This window comes from Nycticebus coucang, chromosome 7 (assembly GCF_027406575.1).
Source record: "Nycticebus coucang isolate mNycCou1 chromosome 7, mNycCou1.pri, whole genome shotgun sequence".
Lineage (NCBI taxonomy): Eukaryota > Metazoa > Chordata > Mammalia > Primates > Lorisidae > Nycticebus > Nycticebus coucang.
Window position 1 is genome coordinate 69326372 of NC_069786.1, and position 16432 is coordinate 69342803.

Sequence of the window (16432 nt, forward strand, 5' to 3'; positions counted from 1 at the left end):
TGGACTTCACCTCTATTTAAGGTTAACAGTGATAGTAGTCTTCATACAACAAAGAATTAATCGGTGCTAGACAGCTATCCTCCTGGTAAAAATCAGAAAAGGGTCTTAGCTTTCAGAGTCTGGGATTTATGCTAGTCCTAAATGAGCTCAGAGCCCAAGAATGACACAACATAGTCCCCATGTTCAGTTTGATACCTTGAGAATAAAGCTAGTTGCCGAGCCAACCCTCAGGGGTCAGCTGCGTTGATAACTTCAGTGGCCATCCTCTGGAGCTTGCTTTGGTCATTTCTAGTTATGTCCTGTTTTGGCAAATTATTGTCCTTTTCCATATCTTTTTAAAGTGAACTTTTTCGTAATCTCCTGGAATGGTATTTTTTTCCCGTCAACTGCTGCCAGTGGACCATAGCAATTGATTAGAGAAGGAAACCAAGTGGCAGCCTGGTGTGGGTTTCCTCCCATCAGACTTGGGTGGTTGTGTGATCACCCGCTGTGTTTACCATTGTGGAAGCCAATTCGGAAGAACTAAAATATTACTGCCTTGGGGGTATCCATAGGCTTTGAAAAACATTAAAAAGTGAGAGCCCATATGTACACAAAACAGAAGGGTAGTAGGTAGAAGAATTTGCTCTTTTCCCTCCATTTCTTGATCAACATAATTTTTTAATAGTAGTCAAACAGTAAAACTATTTCTTACTCAAGACTAGTGGTTCTCAACCTTCCTAATGCCGCGGCCCTTTAATACAGTTCCTGTGGGTTGTGACCCACAGATTGAGAACTGCTGCTCTGGACTGAACCTAGCCGTTTTAGCTAGTAAACTTGTTAAGTCCTTTATAGGCAAACATTACTGTCCCCATTTTATGGATTGGGAAATAGAGCTTTAAGAAATGTATTACTCTGCCCCAGGAGGGGCAAGTGATATCCAGAAGAGCCAGACTCCTATTCTTTAGCTTTTAGCTCTGAAACCTCGAATTGGCCAAGTAAGAAGAGAAAATAAACCAGTTCTATCCATTTACAGTCAAAGAAGTTTATAAATATGCTAGTATTTTTAAGCCTTAGGTCATGCAACATTAGTGCAGTGAACATGTTCTTGTATAACTATCAGACGTGAAATAGACTACAAGATATGAGACATATATTGATAGGAAAACATTAATTGCAGCCCACTCCCTCTAATCCCTTCTGTCCAAACATGATAACTGTTCTACTATTTTGAGAGAGCCAGGTAAATGACATAGGAAAGCACAGGGGTGAAAGCAGGAATTGGAAACTGCCAAATCTTGCTTTTGTGTAGGTCTTTAACCTGAATGAATACAGCTCAGTAATTGAATTGAGTGTAAGAGGATAACTCGAACTTGTAAGTAGGAAAAACAAAAACTCCACTTCAGCTCCACTAAGCATGGAGCTTAGTCAGTGTATGTAAGTGATAGAGACATGGTAAATTGTGGCAAGGCTTCCCCACTTCCCCACCTGTAACTGAATCAGCATGAACTTAATATGTAAAAAGTTATGATGGGGGGTTGGCAGTTATTGGAAAGGAGATATGCATTTTGTGTGTAAATTATTGTACTTTATGAAATGTGTATTGGCTCACTGGATAGGTGTTTTCTAAGAGGTAAGATAATGATAATGAGCCCTTTGAGCAGTGCCTGTGGCTTAGTGGGTAAGGTGCCAGCCCTATATACCAAGGGTGGTGGGTTCCAACCTGGCCCTGGCCAAACAACAACAAAAAATAGCCGGGCGTTGTGGCGGGCGCCTGTAGTCCCCGCTACTCAGGAGGTTGAGGCAAGAGAATCACTTAAGCCCAGGAGTTGGAGGTTGCTGTGAGCTGTGACGCCATGGCACTCTACCGAGGGCGATAAAATGTGACACTCTCTCAAAAAAAAAAAAAGATAATGAGCTCTGTATTTTTTTCCAATTCGTAGATCCAATCCTGTGTCACTTGGTTGTTTTTGGCCAATGGGTTTTAGAAGCACTAGAACATTTAATAAAATGTTTGCAGTTCTTCATGTGACTCTTTAAGGGTGACTTGATATTTGCTAAATATATGTTGTATGTATTAGTGAAATAGGGAGAAAATGCATACCAATCTTTCTAAGTTTGCTTATGTGAGAAAGGAAAGGAAGACTGTTTACTTTGACCTTATTTGCAGACCTTTAGGTTAGTGAGTATGTATTGCTTTTCTATATTTCAGTGGGTATGTATTACTTTTCTGGGTTTTTTTTTTTTTTTTTGAAGGAAAAATGGCATTTACTTAAAATCTCAGTAGGTCATTAAAACTTAGAGAAAATTATAAGAATAGTACCACGAACCTAGTGTATCCTTCCCCTGGACCAGTGGTTCTCAACCTGTGGGTCACGACCCCTTTGGGGGTCAAATGACCCTTTCATAGGGATCGCCTAAATACATCCTGCATATCAGATATTTGCATTACATAACTGTAGCAAAATTATAGTTATGAAGAAGCAACAAAAATAATTTTATGGTTGGGGGGTCACCACAACATGAGGAACTGTATTAAAGGGTCGCAGCGTTAGGAATGTTGAGAACCACTGTCCTAGACTCACCCTTTAGTAACAGTTGGCAAATTTGCTTTCTCTCTGTATGTTATTGATTTATATGTATTCATATTTAATTATTTTTGCCGAACTGTGAGTGTAAATTATAGATGCTGTGTACCTTTATCCTGAATGCTTCAGGAATCAAGAATACAACATAGTATAATTAACAATCAGGAAATTCATCAGTGATACAACAGTATTACTAAGAATATAAACTATATTCAAAAGTTGCCGGTTATTCCAATAATAACTTTTTATGGCAATTTTTCCTAACCCAGGATCCAATCTAGGCTCTTAACATTGCATTTAGTATCTGTTTAGTCTGCTTTAATCTAGAAGAGCTTCTCTTCATGTCTTATAAGACTTTTGACATTTTTGAAGAATATAAGACAGTTGTTTTATAGAATATTCCTTATTTGGGGTTTACCTGATTTTCCACCCCTCCTGCCTAATTTAAGTTTAGGTGGTTTTATTGGGACTGTGCATTGGTCATGGGTCCCCAGGGCATTTTAAGAGAGTCACATGGCATGTTGTCAGGATGTCCCATCATTAGTGATGTTATTTTAAACCCCTGGGTAATTTGGTTCATATGCTTTCTTCACAGAAAAAATACCTATTTTCCCTTTGTGATTAATAATTATGCTATTGTTAGGTACTTTGAGGCTATGTAAATATTTTCTCTCAATAAACATTTACTCAAGGTTTTTGTATTCATTGATGATTTTTGTTTGAATTAAATATTATTACAATAGCAGTATGAAGAAAGAAAAAATGCTAACATAAATGAGTTTTCCCTCCTTCTTTTTCCTTTATTTATTCATTCTTCCATTCATTTATTTATTGTTTGGTAGACTTAAAGACACCTTTTCAAGTTTAAAATGTTATAATTCATTATCTTATGCTTAAATTGTCCCAAATTTAGTAAGCAAGAGGTCCTTCAGGGTGGCTCCTGTGGCCTTTTGATATGTCCCCATCAATTTTTTTTGGATGATTTTCTTACTTTTTGGCACAAAAAGATGTTCCAGGCTCATCTTGTTCCTGTCTGATCCCTGGAGTCAGCCATTTCTTTAAGAAGTCCTGGGTCAGTATACCTGATTTTAGTTGGAACTGGGTAATTTGTATATTAGGATTTTTTATTTTAGATTCTTTAAAAAGACCTTTTGTCTTTTTGGCAAAAATAATAGTTACAGAGAAATCTTATTTATGAAAGCACTTAATTTAAAATTCAAAGTCTGGATTTTGAATAGCTAGGGTCTTTGATATGCCGCTACCAGAAATGTAAATTGGTAAACCTTTCTGGGGAAGAGTTTAGCAAAATGTACCAAAAATATTAAAATCTTACTTCTTTTGAAAGCTAGAAATCTTACTTCTAGGGCTTTATTCTAAGGAAATAATCAGAAGTGTACAGAAAGACAGATAAAATAGGAGTTCATCTCAGATATGTAACAGTGGAGAGCTGGAAGCAGCAAATTATACTATGGCTATATAAAGGAATTCCATTCCATTGGTAAGAATATTTGGAGAGCAAGGAAAATGCTCATAATATATTGCCAAGTGGTGAAAGCAAGTTATAAAACATTCTATATAATGTTATATGCTTGGTGCCTGTATGGTTCTTTATTTGTCTTGTACGGTGCTTTCCTTTGTTTTGCATATTTTTCTATGATAATTTTATATTTTTTGTCAACATTGTGTTATGAAAATTTTCAAACATAAAAGTTGAAAGACTTTATAGTGAATGTTTATATACACACTACCTGTGATCTATCAAGAATGTAAATATTTGCTTTATCACATGTTTATCCACTATCTGCCCTTCCATTCATCATTCCATTTTGAAGCATTTCAAATAAAATTGCAGGCATCAGTATACTTCTCCTTAAATACTTCATCATGCATGTTATTACTGAAGTTCAGTATGTGTTTGCATTTTTATTTTCTTTTGAGATAAAATATACCTAAAGTTTTGAGAAATGTGAATACTATATGACATATGTTTACTTTTACAATCAGAAAAATTCAATTTAAAAAAGTATAAATGGCAATGTCACTTCAAAGATATTCAAGCGAACTGAGTTTTGTAAACCTCTTTATTATATCACACAATACTAAATTTCCAGTCTCAATATGTGCTTCTAAAATATTTAATGTTTTCTGTTACATAACAGTGTTATAGGACCTCAGTGGTAATTTAGCTTGTTTATGTTATTTGCAGATTTATTTACAGTGCACTATTTATTTCTGTTTTAAAAAAAACGTTTTCAATAGGAGAAAATAATATGATATTAAGGATTATACCAAAGGTAAGAAAAGAAGGCATTATTGTATCTTTTGGGCAAATTCCAGATAAACTAGAATCAAAACGAACTGCTTAGGCAGAAATTTAAGTGAGGAATGGAGGTGACACGGAATGACGTTGTGTCCAGTGTCTTACAACTACTGGCCCAGAGGAGAGCAGTCCTGGCACAACAGAGAGTTCATTAGCTTTGTCACAGGAAAATTTAAAAAGGTCTGATCACAGCAGCTTACTTTTACTCTTGTAATGTATTTGATGATATGTTGAACTAGACATGTCGGTATGTAGTTTTTTGTTTTTTTTTTAAACTAGGAAAGATGGAAACCTGAACCTTGAAATCTGTTGATGTTCAATTGGTGTTAGGAAACCATGTTTAAGTAATTAGGAAACAAACATGATTCGAATAGAAAGGACACAGAATTCTCAAGAGGTAAAATACAAGGCCCTTTCTTCATTGGTTTGGCTTTTGCAAGTTCCCCCTCACTTTATTTTAAGGGAAAAAATTATCCTAATAAATATTTTCAAGTTTCTAAACAGTTGCACATATTAAATATTTATGAAGAAGGTCAAAATGTCAAAAGTAGTCATAACTTCAGGAAAAATTAATGTTTTTTTTTTACTAGAGACAGTCTTACCTTATCACTTAAGTTGTAGTGCAATAGTGTAATTATAAATTAGCACAGCCTCGAACTTCTGAGCTCAACCCATCCTCCTGTCCCAGTCTCCTGAGAGCTGTCACCAGGCCTGGACTTTTTTTTTTTTTCTTTTTACTTTCTGTAGAGACAGGGTCTCATACTGTTGCTCAGGTTGGCTTAGAACTCCTGGGCTCAAGAGATCCTCCCGCCTCAGCCTCCCACCATGCCCCATCTATTAGTGATTTTTTTATATGAAGGGGAAAAGTATGTGAAATAGAAAATAAAATTTTGAAATTGATGCAGAACTCCAAGCTAAAAATAAAGGTTCTTAGTATACACAGTTTATCAACATGACAATATTTAGTGCTTTAAAGAAGGCTGGTTAAATGTTATCACTTTATTAGCTCTTGGGAGTCCCTTTTTCTTTTGTTTACAGTGCTATCACTGACTTTTTGTTAATGAATTCTTTGCAGTTTGTTTTTTGAGACAGAGTCCCTGGGTAGAGTGCCGTGGTATCACAGCTCACAGCAACCTCAAACTCTTGGGCTTAAGAGTTTCTCTTGCCTCAGCCTCCCAAGTAGCTAGGACTACAGGTGCCCGCCATAATGCCCACCTATTTTTTTGTTGCAGTTGTCATTGTTGTTTTAGCTGGCCTGGGCCGGGTTTGAACCTGCAAGCCTTAGTGTATGTGGCTGGCACCCTACCCACTGAGCTACAGGCACCACCCTCTTTGCAGTTTTTTAATTGTAGGATTACTATTTTAATACGTATTTTTCACTGTCCTTGAACACAATAAAGAAGAATAAAACCACATTTACTTTCTTTGTAAATCCTCTTAATATTTAAATATATTTATGGGACCAATACGAATAAATAATAAACATGTTAGATACTTGACAACTGCCATTGAGTTCTGGCATAGTTTCTGTGATAATCTGTCTAAAATGGTGCTCAGAAATGTCCTAAAATGTGGTATTTTAAGGATAGGAAGAACTACCTCACTATACAGGAGCTAGTACTTTAAGTTGGTAAAGGTTTGAGCATCCCTAATCCAAAGTTTAAAATGCTCCAAACTCTGAAACATTTTGAGCACCAACATGACACCACAAGTGGAGAATTCCACACCCTACCTCATGTGACAGGTTTTTTATATGAAATGCTTTGTTTCATATACAAAATTTTCACATACAAAATTATTAAGAATATTGTGCAAAATTATCTTTAGGCTGTGTGTGTAAGGTATATTTGAAACGTAAATAAATTCTGTGTTCAGACTTGGGTTCCATCCCCAAGATGTCTCATTATGTATCTGTTAAAATCTGAAATCCAACGTACTTTGTTCCCAAGCATTTTGGATAGGGGATATAGAACCTGTCCTTTCTAATGCCCACCCTTTCTGTACCCAGCTTGTTGGTTACAGAACCTTCATGTGCCGAGGCTCTCCTCCTTCACTCCGGAGTCTCTTCATGTTTTATTATTGAAGACAATAGCATGCAAAATTTTTCTCTTCCCAATCAGAATTTACCTGTGTTGGATTCCATTCTTTGAGTTCAGTGGTTCTCAAAGTGCGGTCCATGAATCAGCTGCATCAAATAATACCTGGGAACTAGATAGAAATGCAAATTCTTGGGCTCCCCTCATACCTACCGAGTCAGAAACTCTGTAGGTGGGGCCCAGCAAATTGTGCTTTAATAAGGTTCCCCACTTGTTTGTCGTGCCCTCTAGAGCAGCGGTTCTCAAACTGTGGGTTGCGCCCCCCAGGAACTGTGTTAAAGGGTCGCAGCATTAGGCAGGTTGAGAACCATTGTTGCAGTTGTACCTAAGCCAATTATATGCCAAATATAACTTCAGTTTGGAATTTGGGGTGCCTTGTCAAACTAGTGGTGAGAGGTTTTTGTTCTTCGAAGCCTTTAGACTCTTAAATTCACCCTGGGTAGATGACCACCTATCCACAGACCCTGTTTGGCCATGTCATTGAGTGTAACGAGCTAGAGGCTGACTCAGGATAAGAGACATACGTGAAACTGCAGCTCATGTCCTCAGAGTCAAGCCCCTCCCCACTCTGGAGCTAGCACGACTTTCCAGGTTGGTTTTGTATTTCTCTTGACCAGAGCCCTCCACTCTGGCCCAGCTGCTCTGCCTCATCTTCCCGTTCCTGCAGCCTGGCTCACATTATTTCCTACAATACCTTTGTCTTTGCCTCAGCAGATCCTTCTCCTTCTTCAGCTTTAACTTTTTCCTTCTTTGTGAAACATGCTCCGTTCCTCAAGCACTGAGGAATTTATACTGTTTAACCTCTATGGTTTACTGCCTTGTGATCCTAGCATTCCTGTAAGAAATTGCCACTTCACATTTGATGTGAACATGCCGTGTCTTTTCATCTGAAATAGGGGGCTGGTAACAGTGCCCACCTCCCAGCATTGTTGAGAGGATTAAGTGAGACGATCCATGTAAACGGTGTCAGGGGTCCTCAAACTGCGGCCTGTGGGCCACATACGGCCGTGTGATTGTATGTGTTCCTGTTTTGTTTTTTTACTTCAAAATAAGATACGTGCAGTGTGCATAGGAATTTGTTCATAGTTTTTTTGTAAACTGTAGTCCGGCCCTCCAACAGTGAGGGACGGTGAACTGGCCCCCTGTTTAAAAAGTCTGAGGACCCGTGATTGTAAAGCATGTAGAGGAGTGCTTGGCATCCGGGGAGTTTCAGATCGCTGCTGCCTTCGGTTGTAGCTCCACGGCTGTGCTCCAGAGTCAGAACACCAGAGACAGACGTCATCTTCCGTGAAATTTTTACTTAGTTGATGCTTAGGACCTTATGTGGACAAGGGGTCAGATGCTACAAATACAGTTAGCAGGGAAGAGAGCCACAGCAAGGCTCCGTGAGAATGTGGACAGCCAAGCATGTATGCGGGGTATTTGACGTCCCCGTCACGAGCACTCCAACCACAAGGGCTGTCTTTGTAGTTGAAGCTGCCACCAAGCTGGTCATCATCACTGGACACTGTGAGCCCGCGTTTGATTCAGAGCTTTACATTACCACCACTTTTTCACAGTCACTCTGCAAGACTTTCATCTGCATTTGACAGATCAGAATTAAGGCTCAGAGAGGTTAATGGCCTGACCAATATAAACAGCATCCCCTGTGTGGGTCTCCCTTGCCTGCCCCACAGCACCCAGCACCACGCCTTGCTCCCAGGAAGCGTGGACGTATTTGTTCCTTGATATTTGTATCATATTGCGCTGGACTGACCTCTCATTCATGTTCATCCAGAAAGGTATCTATATTGATGTACCCACATTTTATTTTATTTTCTCTGCTTTGAGCTGTGAACAAGGTAGAGCTTATCTGTCTTTACTGTGTCACGGTAAATGCAGTGATAGACAGACGGGCATTCAGTTCCATAGCAACAGAACTCTCACGTTATGCCCTTTGCTTTAGGGTACTTGATGTTTGGTTCATATAAATGCCTTTGGTTTTGCGTGTTTTAGACTAGCATGCCATTTCTGCTTAAGGATTTTAAAAGTTCATTGTTTGGTGTTATAACTTGGAATTAGAAAATAAGCAATTTATATAAAATAGTATTAGAAATGTTTAAAAAAAAAGAAAAGAAAATAAGCAATTTAATATAGTCATTTTATTTGATAATTAACATAATCATCGTCCAGAAGTATTTATTAAACATCCATCCATCACTCAGCTCTTTTCTACAGGACATTTTCTGTTACTAGGAGCTTGTAATCTAAGACACTCCAAGGTGAACGGCTATAAAAGAGAGAGAGAGAAATTGGACACATGTTGAACAAATACATAAATTAAATGAGCAAGTAGATATTACTGTAATATCTGTATTGCAGATATTACTGAAGATAACTTGAAACTTAGGAGAGAGGTCACGGAGGAACAGCTACAAGAAAGGCTTTGTTGGCAGTAAGAGGAATTTAGAAAATTACTTAAGTTGTAAATAATGTTTCATCATGTTCTGTGAGGTGCAATTCCATTAAGACACACATAATTCTATGATATTTTTTAGATCATTGATATGGCCTTAAAAATGTTTTATTTGCCAGCCCTCATCGTTCTTATTTTTGCTACTTAGTCTTCAAAAATCTAAAAATATTTTTAAAACTTTATTAAGTTATGTATGTGGAGGTTATTTTCAGTTTGCCATATGAGGCACATTATTGCAGCTGTTATTTCAGCTTTTCATTGAAGTATTGATCTTGGTATATTGAGCAATAAACATTTCAGTTAATATTTGTTTCCTGGCAGTGCTCTAACTGTTGTGCTGAAATCAAAACAGTTAATGTATTTCAGTAAAAATGTTATGTCCTGACTAGCTGATGTTATACAGAGCGTGGTGGGTCTTGTTGCTAGAAGAAAAATCGTGTGCAGCATGAATTGACTTTCAGAGAAAATGAAAGCCTAACGCGGAGAGAATAATTGAAAAATAGGAGGCAAGAAAGAGCAGCTCACAGGTGTTTCAGATATTTTCAAAATAGCTATGATTGGCTCTTGGTTTTCAGAAGTAGAATTCTCACTTGAGTATTAAAAAGATGCCCAGAATTTTCTTTTCTGCTCTCCAGTGAAGACAGGAAGTCGCTGGTACGAAATTACCCAAGAATAGAGACCATGTTTCCAGTTTGTTTTTACTGATGCTTGTCTCCTGTTCCAGATTAGGACAACCAGTTTCTGCTGGAATGCTGTCATTGTTGACATATGAGATGCAAGCTTAGAAAGTTCTTTATGATGTAACTTCCAACGATTGGTGCCCCTCCTTGCCTCCGGGACCACACAGAACAAATCTTAACTTTCTTTCATATGTCTTCTTCTGGAAGACAAGAACTGTGTCTTATTGATTCTTGAATTTTCAAGACTTCACCTTAGTTCCTGGCCCACCATAAAAATCCATAAATGCATAGTGTATAAATAAACAAAATAATAAACACAAAAAATAAGAGCCCCTGGCTCTTCTTTTATAAGGTTGACATGAAGGTTTCACTGTTGCCGCTTCTATAGAAAGCAATATAGCTTGTCATTTCTAATCTAATGGCTGATCTTCATAGCCTTTTCCTCTCCATGTTTGGCTGATTTTTTGAGTTCTTAATAAATTCTTACTTTGTTTATAAGCGTTCTGTGCAGCTAGGAGGGATTTTCCTGCCTATGGTTCTTACATGATTTGTTTTTGAACGTATTTCCAAAAAAGGAATCCAAGATGCTTTCTCTTAGCTCTGCTAATATCAGATGTGCACTGATTCATGACCTGAGAAAAATTAAGGTGTCTTAAATAAAATGAGACTGCCAGGATTTAATGACTTGAAAGTATGACTTCTGTCCCTGGTGCTGTTCTTCATAAAAACTCTGCTTGGCAGAATTAGCTGCATTAGAGCCGCCACAGTAATAAGGATGAAGATGTCTGTTAAAGGGAGAGGAGATGGCATGGTTGCTGTGCTTTCCAAGAGGTGGCGTTCAGCAAGTAATGCACAAATCGGTTCAGCTCACTGCATTTTACAAACACGCAGAGTGGGGCTTCCTTTAATGGGAAACAGAATTGCTTCCCTATACTCAATTTTTAATTTTGGAATGGGTATTTTAAAATTAATATCAAGTTTAGTTAGCATCTACTGCTGACCAAATCTTTTACAGTCGCAGAAGTGGAGAGCTTTTTCTCCCTAAAAATTTCAGGATATTTTCTTAACCACGAAGTAAGGACTGTACCCCTAAGTGTGGCCTACATTCCTCCTAGGGAAAAACTTTATATCCTCAAAGAAACCTGGGGATTGTGACTAAGGCCAGGCCATCTCTCTGAGATTGGTGATGCTCAGTGGGATACCCTAATTCTTGATACACTGACATCAAATGCTGACCAGGCTGGAAACAGACTTTTAGAAGAGATCAACGAAATTAATATTAAATGGATTTGGGGATATAGAGTGTTAAAAATTTATACTCTGCCTTGCTTCAAAAAGGATCCACAGTTATTAGCAGATAGAATAAGTATATTTTAAGTCCCTGGAGGACCCTCTATATACCCCAAAGGGCCCTCACCTAACTGTAGGGTGAAGAAAGTAAAGTTCCTATTATTTACAGCTGTGATTCTAAGCAATTTGCAGATATTCTTTATTCAGCCCTACAGCTAACACTTTAAATTTTGGCTTGTAACCTCATTCTTTAAGATAGTTTCCCCCAATGAATGGACAAATACCACTGAGAAGTGTAACTCTCCATGTCAGTAATGCTTCAGAGTGAGTGAGGTACCCCATCTGTTTCCTGAGCTATACTTTCCTGGGGAGGGAGCTGTATAAAGCGACACTGCGGGGGAACTGGAACCTGGGCAGAGTGTGAGTACCTTCCTTTTCTGTGATTCAGTCGTCCAACAGATATTAAGTATCTGTTACATTCTAGGTGCTGTTCTAGACACTGGAGCCACATCAGCAAATAAAAAAGACAAAAATTTATATCCGTTTAGAGTTCACCCTCAAATGTAGGGAATAAGAAAATAAATGATTTGTTAAAACATTATACAATATAAAGACCCTTTACCTCCCTTGAAAGGGGCTGACTTTAGTGACTCATTTCCAAAGAGAGAGCATAGGAAAGGAAAATGCCTGACTTTACAGTGGACGGATCTGGCAGACAGACCTTGGGCGAGTAATCATGGTAAGTATCACTAGTGTTAAGTCATGTTGACAGCATACATCCCCTGAGAGGAGAAAAGCACTTTACCTCTGTGATTTTCTTCACTCAGACCATTACCCTAGTCTAGGCATGAGGAAATATCGGACAAGCCCAAAGTGGTGGACATTTCTGCAGGAACTCTTGGCTCCCTGGCCACGGTGCCCCAAGACTGTTAAGGTTTGGGGAAATAAGGAAAGACTAAGAAACCGTCACACACTGGGAGATACTAAGATACACATTAACTACACACGTATCCTGAATTGGATTCTAGAACAGAAAGGAAGGACATTAGTGGAACAGATGGTGAAATCCAAATGAAGTCGGAAATTTCGTTCACAGTAATGTGCCAATGTTGTTTTCTTAGTTCTGACAGATCTGCCCTGGTGCCACAGCATGTTAACAACAGGGTAAACAGAGTGAGAGGAACGGTCTGTACTATCTTGGAAACCTTTCTGTAAATCTAGAACTATTCCAGAATAAAAAGTTTATTTTAATAAGTTTGAGGGGAAAACGAAAGTAAGAGAGATCAAACTTTTTTTATTTTTTTGAGACAGAGTCTCACTCTGTCACCCTCGGATTGCTAAAATAGTGACTGGAGGAAGTGACAGTGAGCGAGGGCCTGAAATATCATGACATATAGGAGCTATCTGGGGATTGGTCTGTGGTAGCAACAGTGAAGTTCAGCTTTTAGAGAAGTGGGGAGCACTGTCTGGACGTGGGAGTGCGGTACTCACCGCCAGGCCCAGTGGAACCAGTGCTGAGAGACGTGAGGGCTGCGGAGAGGGGTGCGCTCCTGTTCGAGGAGGTGAGAGGAGAGTTAGGAGATTCCAGTGAGAGAGGGTTTAGCTCAGTGCTTCTCAGCCTTCCCAATGCCGCGACCCTTTAATATAGTTCCTCATGGTGTGGTGACCCCCAACCATAACATTATTTTCATTGCTACTTCATAACTGTAATTTTATGAATCATAATGTAAATATCTGATATGCAGGATGTACTTTTATTGTTACAAAGGAGTCACGACCCACAGGTTGAGAACCGCTGGTGGAATGTGGAAGGGCCTCAGGAGTGAGGGAAGGTGGGAGGGGGTTAGCTAGAATATGTGCAATGGTACAGGGCTTGTGGGTGACACAGCAGCCTGGGAGCGGGCCAGGCTTGTGGTGATAACATGTGTGGGGTGACGTGCGAGCTCAGGCCTGGAGTTTAGAGGCAGAGGGTTGTGGCCAGGCGGTGAGGGGAGTACAAGGTTGTGTTAGGGCTCCCCTGGCCTCAGGAGTTGGAAATAAGAGACCTGGGGAGTAGTATAGTGACTGTGACAATCCATTTTATGACAATAGGGATATTCTACACAAAAGGGATATTTATGTAATCTGTAGTTTGTCAGTGACTCTGTGTAAATAAATGTCTGAGGACAAGATAATTCCTGAGAATCTAGGAAACCTAAAACCAGTAAAAACTTCTTGCCCTCATGTCCTTCATGGGGAATCAATCTGTTAGCAAAGGTGACAGTCAAAATATTTATGAAAACTATAGAATGACTTTTCATTTACTTGTTTTTAAAAATGCATATTTTATTTTATTTTGAGGGTACAAAGAATTAGATTACACTGATTGCATTTGTTAGCTGAAGTCCCTCTTAAAATCGTGTCCTGCCTCCAAGAGGTGTGACATACACTGTGACTGCCCTTCCCACCCCTTATCCCCCATTCCCCTACCCCCACCTTGTATTAGATCATCTACTGCCTGCATATTAGGAAAAAATGCATATTTTAAATAACATCTTCTGTCTTTTGTTGATAAATGGAGGCATTCAATTCCTTGGGAGCTATATAGCTTAGTAAGTAAGCCTCGGCTCTGGAGTCAGTGTAGATTCAAATCCTGGCTCCACTACTTATGTTACTGAACCAAGCCTTAGTTTCCTCTTCTATAAAATGTAGATAATAGTAGGGCCTGCTTTATAAAGATGTTTTGAACACCAAATGAGGTCATCTGCGTAAATACCTCAGCAGAATTCCTGGCACCCAGTCAGCTCTCAGGATATGTAACTGTTATTACAGTTACTTTAGCAGCTTATAGTCAGAACACATCCAAGATTTCTATTCCTTTGTGTTTTGTTTGCTTATATCTCAACTTTCTTTTTTAAGACTGGTAGATAATTACCTACTTACATCACCCTATGATACAATGTTTCCCAAACTTTTTTTATTTATTTATTTATTTTTTTATATATTTTTTTGTAGAGACAGAGTTTCACTTTATTGCCCTCGGTAGAGTGCCGTGGCATCACACAGCTCACAGCAACGTCCAACTCCTGGGCTTAGGCGATTCTCCTGCCTCAGCCTCCCGAGTAGCTGGGACCACAGGCGCCCGCCACAACGCCCAGCTATTTTTTTGTTGCAGTTTGGCCGGGGCCGGGTTTGAACCCGCCACCCTCGGTATATGGGGCCGGCGCCCTGCTCACTGAGCCACAGGTGCTTGAGATAGAGTCTCACTCTGTCATCCTCGGTAGAGAGCTCTGGCATCATAGCTCACAGCAACCTCAAATTCCTGGGCTCAAGCAATCCTCTTGCCTCAGCCTCCCGAGTAGCTGGGACTATAGGTGCCTACCCTAATGCTTGGCTAATTTTTCTGTTCTTAGTAGAGATGGGGTCTCACTCTTGTTCAGGCTGGTATCAAACTCCTGAGCTCAAGCGATCCTCCTGCCTCAGCCTCCCAGAGTGCTAGGATTATAGGCGCGAGCCACCGTGCCTGGCTTTTTTTTCTGTTTTCTCACCAGCCAACAATATTTTGTCATTTGTTTACTGTATTTTGTGTTACAAACTGGGATAGTTTATCTCTTTTTAACTGCCCCCTTTTCTCTGTCTTCTGAAAATTGAGATCGTCTCTCACTTAAGAATCACTGCCATATACGATCCATTGTGACTGCATAATGGAACAACGTGGAAGAAGAGATTGGCGAGAATGAGAAGGAATAGCAATTCTAGATCTGGCGAGGAGGTGGGTAAGGGGCACAACTGTTTTCTTGGCAGAAGGCTAAACTGGTACAGCAGGCAGTTTTGGAGACTTAAGAAAAGTCTTAATATAAAATGCATTTGACTCGTCATCCTCACTGTTAGGAATTTGTTGTGAGGAAATAACTGGCCAAGTGTATGTGCGTGTGTGTTAGGAGTTGTATATGGCAATGCAAATTGGAGTAGTCAGCATGTTCTACTTTTGTATCAGAAAAAAAAGAAAAAACTAAGTGTGTGGAATCTTACTTGGGGGTTGGAGATAGTAAAAACAGCTTTACAATTTGTCTGTTTTGTATAGCTTGACAATCAGCCCTCTGTTTAGTTTTCATTCATGCAAAGTCCCTTGAAAATGCACTCATAGGCTTTTGATATTTCTGCCTCAACTCTCCTAGAATGTCATTGTGACCCAGAATTTTAATCTCTTTTAACTTTTCCCCTCACAATTTCTTTGCCGCCGGGAAGCTCTACAAGCATGTGGTATAAAGTAAACATGAATTCTACTTAAGAGTTTCTCCAGGTCTTTACAGAAGAAACACCACAGATATTTTAAGTTAAACATATTTTGCATTTATTGGGGCACTGGGCACCTTCCTTTAGTATTTTTGGGAATACAAATAGAATTTTTGGTTACTAAGCAATAATGTTTTAGAATTTTGCCTTTGTTCATAGCTTGCTCCAGCTCTGGTAATTATAAAGGAGGACGTCTGTATTTGCTCAGTGGGTGAAAACATAAGAAGAGCATATAACCAGGACTTGGGAGATGTTTGAAATATGTCTTTCCTTTTATTATGATGGTTTTTTTTTTTTTCTGTTTGTTTTAGTAAACTCATAAAGGTTCTGGAATGTTTACCCACAGCCATCTGTCAGGATGAGTGGGAAGAAATTTTTCTCTTTAAGAATTGAGTATAAAGAGAGAAAAGCATTTCACACCTGTTTATCTTAGCAGAGTCTGCAGAGAAGGGGAGGGAGATTCTCCATTAACTCTTCCTTTCAGAGAGGAGCTTAGGAAGGAGACCGAATATGCTGTGACCTTGTCTGCTCTGGGTAAAAGCACTGAGAGCCAGATAAAAAGGGCCTACTATTTGTGTCTACAAACAAAACCTTTCCTGAATTTCTCATTTCCCTTGTTGAGCCCATCTGTACAGTTCTTTGAGTTTACCTAGCTAAATTGTCTACAATCATAAAATACTTGTATGGCGCATTTTCAGAAATAGAACTTTAGGGTTTAAAGTTTATTTTTTATGAAAATTACCTTTTGG

The 16432-nt window shown here is 39.0% G+C and overlaps 1 protein-coding gene across 3 annotated transcripts in view; it reads left to right on the plus strand.

Moving 5' to 3' along the window:
* MAP3K20 (mitogen-activated protein kinase kinase kinase 20) overlaps positions 1-16432 on the plus strand; it is a 210707-nt gene that overhangs the window by 17877 nt on the left and 176398 nt on the right. The window lies entirely within an intron of this gene.